The sequence below is a fragment of the Trichosurus vulpecula genome, chromosome 9 (assembly GCF_011100635.1).
Source record: "Trichosurus vulpecula isolate mTriVul1 chromosome 9, mTriVul1.pri, whole genome shotgun sequence".
Taxonomy (NCBI): domain Eukaryota; kingdom Metazoa; phylum Chordata; class Mammalia; order Diprotodontia; family Phalangeridae; genus Trichosurus; species Trichosurus vulpecula.
This window is the reverse complement of record NC_050581.1, coordinates 98,550,162-98,558,218: the sequence shown is the minus strand read 5'-3', so window position 1 is coordinate 98,558,218 and position 8,057 is coordinate 98,550,162.

The window sequence follows — 8,057 nt, the reverse complement described above, 5'->3', positions numbered from 1 at the left end:
ATTCCAACCTGTCTCCATTTTACTCCACCCTAGGGTTCCGTGTCCAGATGAATTTTTTTGAGAGCATGATGGATAATTTCCACCTCCTGCTGAAAAGTTTTCAATAGCTCCTTCTTTCCTATCAAGTGAGGTCCATACTTCTTAAATCTGCCATCCAGGAACCTCTATAATTTGACTTCAGACTACTTTGAGTCTTACATCGTTCTTTTACATGCACCTTCTTCTATAGTCAAGTTGTTTGCTGGTTCAAAAATATTTTCATGTTTTCCTACTGTGATGTATTCAGGTATTCTCTTCATCTGTAATGCCTTCTCATCTCTGCCCACTGAAAACCTACCCACTTTTCAGGGTTTAGCTCAATTGCTATCTTCTCCATGAAATTTCCCATGATTATTCCAGCTGGAAATGACCTTTCCCTCCTCTAAATTCCTACTTTTTAGGGGTGGATGGGTGGGTAGGGGGAGGATATCTTTTGTGTAACGATGATCAAATTCTGCTTTGTATCATGGGTGTTTACATATGTGTATTACCTTCCCCACTAGATTGTAAATTCCTCGAAGATAAGAACTGCCTTTTTATCTTCATATCCTCTAAGATGCCTAGCATGGTGTAGCAGTAGTGCCTTAAACATAGTATATAGGTCCATAGATGTTTATGGTATGAATCATGACCTTAAAGATGGCACCATTGGGTGGGAAATCAATTCTAGAAGAAAAAAAAAAGTGAACATTTTAAGTATTGATTCAATTTCTACATTAACTGTTGTATTAATTCAGTTTGAAATGTTTATGTGTGCAAGTTTTGGAAGGGGGGAGTGAGGAATGAGACATAGTGTACACCATTTAGACACTGCTGTTTTCACACAGGGTAATTACGATCAGCAGTGGCAATAACTACCTAGTTGCTACAAATTTAGAAGAAACATTGTTCTTATAAAAACATGCATGTGTGTATGTGAAGAAAGGTGAGTCTTACCAGGTCAAGGAAACACTCTTCTCCTTGTACTGAATCTTGATTCTGGATCATGTGTCTTTGCTTCATCTTTCTCCCCATACTCTTTTGATTCTGATATCCTGCTTTTGATAGAGATGTACTGTTTCTGTCACTGGCTAATGAATCAGCCTTATTTTAGGACACATTCCATGAGTCAAAGCCTTCCATCCATGGTCTTTCCCTGATTCTCATCTAAGGAATAATTATGGAACATTCAGTGTCATCACATAGAGTGCTCCTATTCCTGCTTCTTGCCCTAGGACTGATGCAGGTGCTGTTGCTGTGAGGAATAGTGTACTAGCTCTTCTTCATTTAGTGAGAATAGCACAGGGTTTGGAATCAAGGGACATGAGCCTGGTTCTAGTGCTTAGCAGAGTACCCAGCACTTAGTAGGTACTTAATCAGTGTTTACTGACTGACTTGTTACCTATGTGTTCTTAGCCAACTAGTTTCACTTGTCTAGGCCCCAGGTTTCCTCATCTATGAAATGATGAGGACCTAAGGAAATGATCTCTAAGGTGACTTCCATCTCAAAATCATCTGACAAAAGGTCATCAATCTATGCATAACCTATAACTGGAAAATTATTCGTTTGGGCCTGGGCTTAGATTTGCATTCTTACAATAATGCTTCAATTCAAAAAGTGATGATACATTTTCTTTGCATTTGTTCTTATGAAGGTCAAAAAAGGTTAATCACTGATATGCTAAAAGCTTCTAATGCTTCTTCTTAGGGTCTGTGATTTTTATTTTTTTAGTGTGGATCATCCTTCAACTAATATATATCATACTACTTCTGTCCTTTTATAGATCTTCTTAAATTGTGGTGGTTAAAAAAATTTACTTCTATGTGCACTGTAGTTAACTTTTGGTGAGAAGCATTTCCATATTTTATAAGTACACATGCTTTTGGACAGATAGACATACCCTTCCTGGGCCTGTATTTGAAGCCATTTTAGGTTGTTACCCGATAATAAATATGGTAAATTAAAAAAAAAACCCACGAAATTTGTAGTATGGATATCATCTCCTCCCCCTTCACACACATCATCATTTATACAGAGTAGTGTCATTTAGAATGAATTAGCTGAAGCAAACTGGGCAAATTCTATTGCAAACCGATCATGTGTTGATACTTCAAAGGTGTGAGAAATGCTGTTTGTTCCTCTTAGTCCCTATCAAGTCTTTTTCTTCCACTGAGCAGTCTTCTATAAACTATTTACCCAGCCTGACGCAGTGGATAATAGTGCTGGACTTGGAGTCATGAAGACCTGGGTTTAAATTCTGCCCAAGACTCTTAATAGATGTGTGATCCTGAGCAAAGAATATCCCCTGGATTTTTATCTGTAAAACAAAGGAGTTGAACTATATGGTTTTTAAGGGCCATTATACTCCTAAATCTTTAATCCTGTTCTACGCATGTGTGTAGTGTATTCACTTCTGAATATTCCTGGCAACAAAAACCACCATGGCCAGTCATGGATTTTTAGTAGAAGGGAATTTAATTATATATAACCAGAGAAGGTAGTTAGGGTCAGGTCTAGGTTGGGAGTCCATTGGGCTATTGAATTCTTACCTAGGTATTTATTTATTTGGCTAGTACACTTACATTTAGTATTTGTGAAGTGTTTAAAGGAAATGGAAGATTCTTAATTTGTTTTATCTTAATTTCTCATTCTTTATAAATGAATATTTTATTTTAAGATGTAGGCATGTGATTTTCTCCAGAGTTTACTGGTGATTTGGGATTTTAACTAGGTTGGAATTTCATTCTTTTAAAAAATTCTTTTAAGTTTTATAAATCATACCTGAGGGGATATTATCCATACCTTTTATTCTTTTCTGTGTAAAATTGTGGAAATTACATGACTTGCTTCCCATTTATACATCAAAGCTTATATAGCCTAATGCTGGTGTGAAATGTGATATGACTGTATTTATGAATCCATTTCTCTGATAGTAACTTATATATTGAATTTACTCAGTTGTTATGATAACTTCTCTAGGGCAGTAGGTTTCTAGGTCTACTTATCTTAGAAGTAAAGAACTATGAAAATTACCTTATAATAATCATCTCTAGGAGGAATCCTTGTATCCCATCATAGTTTTCTCATAATAAATCCCTACCATATACTTCTCAATCCGATTTCAATGTTCATTCAAGGTAGTGTTCCCACAGTTCTCTTCTGTTTGGAGACTTTTCCAAGCAAATAGACTCCTTCTTGCATGGGAGAAACTATTCTCTGTATTACTCCTGAGAGGGTAGTACTAAAGTACCTCTGAAGCTTTTTTCCCCCCTTGACCTCAAACAAGCTAACATGGTTGATTTTTTGTAGGCATGAATTTCACACTGACCTAAGATGATGAAAATAATTTCTACTTTTGCACTTGTGCATGCCTTGGTCCTGAGTCATTCATTATTTTACCCACATTTGGTAAATCTGATTTGTTTAGTATACCTTACCAAAATCTTTTCAGCCTATCAAAATGGGGCAGAGAGTTTCTGACAGTAGGATATTTCCCTTATGTGTTTCTGAAAAGCTGAACAGCTGATTAGCCTGTCAACAGATGCTTTATCACAACCCTTTCCCAATTCGGTGCCAAGACAAAATGTGTCAATCAGTGCCCATGTCCCCCTTTGGATTGACTAGAGGGAAGCATCTAGGTGATACTTACTTTGACGTTGCTGCTAATCTATGAAATGTGTCTGCCACCCCTCTGCCATAGTAATTGAGACTCGTGTAATCTTCTTATCATTTATTGTTGAGGACACTTCCTCTCACTGGTCACTGGTCATATAATGAGTAGGTTTTTTTTTCTTAAATGTACACTGCATAAGTGCACAATTCAGTTTAAGAATTCATTTATTAAGTATCAAGTCTGTACAGAGGCTATGATTTGGGGTTTACCAACGCCTTTGTATTTGAAATTTTCTCTGAAGTGAATTTCTTCTAAGGGAACATTAGGGAGCACTTAGAGCCTGGTGCAGTTTTGGCTAATAAAATATCAGGAATGCTCTTAGGGATGATCCTACATGTCTTGCCTTCATTTTTTTGGCTGCAGTCTTGCCCCCCTGATGTCTGTATGAGGTTCTGGCTACAGTTCCCAGATGTTGAAATGGCTAGCCCTTTGGCTGCCAGGGTCACCTGGAGAATGTGTAGATATAAACATGAGGTAATATGTAAAGTTTTTACATGGCTCCTTACACAGCAGGAGTGAGGAGCGGGTAATTTATAACCACAGTCAGATATGAAAACAGAAATTCCTATCTTTTCATACTTGCTTGATTTATGAGGACACTTTGGTGCCTTATGGATCAGTCTATCCATAAGCTGATAATTGGTGTGTATTTCTGCCTAGAGTTTTAAGAGTCTTGGTAGCAGAGAGTCTCAACTCCTTCCACCTCCCCTCCTCCCAAAAAAGGAGGATTTGTAGAGATTATATTTGTAGGGGCTAGTGAGTCAAACCAGGAATGGTTACCAAATTTGATTAAGAAGTTGAAAAACATACACTTTTATAAAAAGCTACCATAATATGTTGCTCAGATGTGGGTAAACCATGTAATAAATTGAATGACAAGGGGGAACCATTGACTAAGAAAACATCCCCACTAGGGTTCCCTCAAATATAAAGCCAACAGAACTAGGGGAAAATAAGGAAACCTCAAAAAAATTTTCATGATAGGCTTGATTGCTGTAAGAGATGGTTTTAAAAAATGAAAGAGATATTTCCCCATCTTTCACTGTATGCCTTTCCCAAACCCTCTTAATTCTAGTGCCTTCCTTCTGTTCATTTCCCATTTATCCTTGCCTTGCTTTGTATATATTTATTTGGGTCCCCACTTAGACTGTAAGTTCCTTGAAGGCAGGAATTGTCTTTTGCCTCTTTTTGTATCCCCGGTGCTTAACATAGTATCTGGTGCATAGTAGATACTTAATAAATGTTTATGGATTGATTTGTTTCCAAGAGAAACCCACTCTGGACTATCAAGCCAGTACTTAGTACAGCACCTGGCATATAGTAGATGCTTAATAATAGTAACTTATCACCATGACTGCTCATTCTTATAAAAAAATCCAATTCAAATGGTGCAGAAGAAACCAAGTGACTAGTGCAGTGCACATTTACAAAGGCAGTGTTGCTGAACTTCTGATTGTTAGAATGGCTGCCTTAAAGCTAGTAATTCAGTTGTTACGTAAGCAGGGGTACAGAAGAGAATCTTTGTGTTCCTCATTTTAAAAGGATAGGGCATCACCAACTGGGGGAATGGCTATAGAATTCATAGTACATGAATGTAATGGGATATTATTATGGTGTAAGAAATGATGAATATGAAGAATTCAGATTTGCATATGTAGACTTTTATTAACTGATGCAGGGTGAAGAAAGCAGAACCAGGGGAAAATATACATAATGATTACCATAGTGTAAACAGATAGAACACAGAAAAGAAACTGTATTCTTCATAATTTTGACTAAGCTTGATCTGGTTGAATAGGTGAGAAAAGACTCCCAGCTTTCCTCACTGAGGTGGGAGAGTTCATGGGGACAGAATATTGTCCACATTAGCAAACTCAGTTGATGTCTTGGTTAGTTTTGCTGAACCACTTCCGCTCCTACTTCCCTTCCCCATCCCCCTTTTCATTCTTTGTTTTAAGAGATGGCTTGCAGAGTAAAGGAGGTGGATGAGGAATATTTGTAGAAATGAAGGTGATTTAAAAACAAAAGATCAGTACTTTTTTTTTTGTTTTGAAGGAAAAGTCACAGTGAAAGAATTCTCTTTTTGTGCAATATACATTTTCTAGCCTCCTTTCAGTAAATTTACATATGTGAATCAAGAAGAGACTAGTTAGTATAGATTATGACGTGATTATTTACCAGGGGGTTCAGAATTGGGGAAAGCTTGGGTGAAATGGCTGGTCAGTTTTCCCCATCCCCTTTTTAAAAAATAAGAAGTCAGAGTGTTTTCTTCCTTAACTTCACAAAGAAAATGAAACTTTATATAGTCAAATAATGATGGTAGATTTTATATGAAAAAAATGTTGCTGTCATTTTTTTTTCCTTGGGAATATGGAAATTTGGGTGGATTATCTGTTTAGAGGAGGTTTCCTTTATTAATTCTTCCTCTTTTTTTTTTCACTTAAGACATCTGTTAACATTTCACACAGCCCAACAGATGTTGCAAAGCAAGTCCCATACTTTGTTCTCAAGAAAAATGACATTTCCTCAATTGAATCCTCCACCTCTGTCTGTGACTGTGCCCAGCCGGCTGCTTCTGCATAATTTGCACGTATTAACTTATCCACTCTAATGCAATACATATTTGTAACTTCAGCATTATCTTTAGGAAATAGGCAAGTCTGATTTGATAGGAAACTAGTACACATGTTGGTTTAGTGAGTATGTGTGGGGGGGTGAGAATTTTTATCTCCTTTGAGAATTGCATCCTCTTTCCTGGCATAATGTCAGTTATTTAGAAAAAAAATCTATAAAACAAGTTAATTACATAAGCTTGAGTTGTTTCGCCATAAGGAAGGGCTGATTGTCATGCGATGTGGAGAGTCATTTTTATTATTTTGGCAAGAACAGGGACAGTTTTGTCCTGACAAGCCATTAGATGAATACCAGAGCATGTCACATGAAAAACCACTGATCTTTAACCCAGCTATGTACTTAACTGAGCCTCGAAAAGAAATTGTGAATAAAAGAAAAGGAAAGGGTAGTTTACTGTCATTCTAGATTATAGAATCTGTTAACAGCTGCAGCAGACTGAACTCTGGGAATTACAGGTACTGTATGGTAAATCAAAGGCGGGTCTAGAAGAGCTTTCAAAATGAGGTTCCTCAACTATACATTCCTTTGTGTTCATTTCACGTTATTTCCTTAGTAATATTACCTATCAGCAGTCATTGAAGAATGGACATTCCAAGTTGTGTTTCAGAACAATGAGAGTAAGATTTGTTATTGAAACCAATGATATTTACATAGACAATAAGCTCTGGCATCATGCCTTAGAGAAAGACCAAAATCTTAAGGTAAGCACTTACATATACATACGTACCTGTGTGTAAATCTATTAAGTTCAGGCCTATGATTTTCTTAGTATAGGTAATTTCTGGTAAGGCTAGTGGGGCTATCTTCAGTTTATAGTTTAAGATAAGTAACCTAGGGAACTGAAAGATTAAGTAATTTGCCCAGGGTATCAAAGCCTACGTGTGTGAGAGGCTGGATTTGAATCTAGCTGTCACTGATTCCAAGGTCTGCTCTCTATTCACTGTGGCAAGCTATCTTCTCAAGTAATTCATGACTACCAGAAAGTAAACGTAATAATGATTTTCAGACCAAATGAAACAGTTCTTTGCCTGCATACTTTCTGTATGAATATGAGTTTATAGAAAATTCCTTGATATGAAAACAATATGAAAAAGAAAACACATTACTGCCCAACAACTCAAATACTGTAAAGATCACTAACACTTTAAAAGGATCAGTTGTGAGAATTATTACTTGAAGAGTTTAGAAGAAGGAAAAACTCTTTCTTGCCCTGCTGGTTAAAATTGTATTGTTTCCCTATAGTCTTGTTAGCTCATTCTAACCAAAATGCAAATTCTTTCCAACTAATTTGATCTCATTGAGGGTACATGCATAGTTATATGCATGAAGATTTTTAAAAATACATTTTCTCTGTAATTATACTTTTTTGATTATTTTTTAAGAGCACAGACTTAGAATAAATATACCCATAGCTACTTTACAGATGGTTCAAAGTTTAAAAGAAAATACAAAGCATGGTACATTTAAACAGTTTAATATGGCATTGGTTCAATGATTAGGCAAAAGGGAACATGTCAGTTTTCTGTCATTTAAAAAATCAAGTCCCTATAAAATAACAAATTATTTTAAAGGTTACAGTTTTGTTTAAGGAAAATAAAACTTTTTAATATTTTGTACTTCTCCCCTCCCCCCCATTGGTGGAATATTTCTAAAGCATTCTTTTCTATTTTATGTGAATATTCAGAGAGGTTGAGTTCAGTTTTCTGGAAAGTGTTTTTTTGTTTGCTCTTT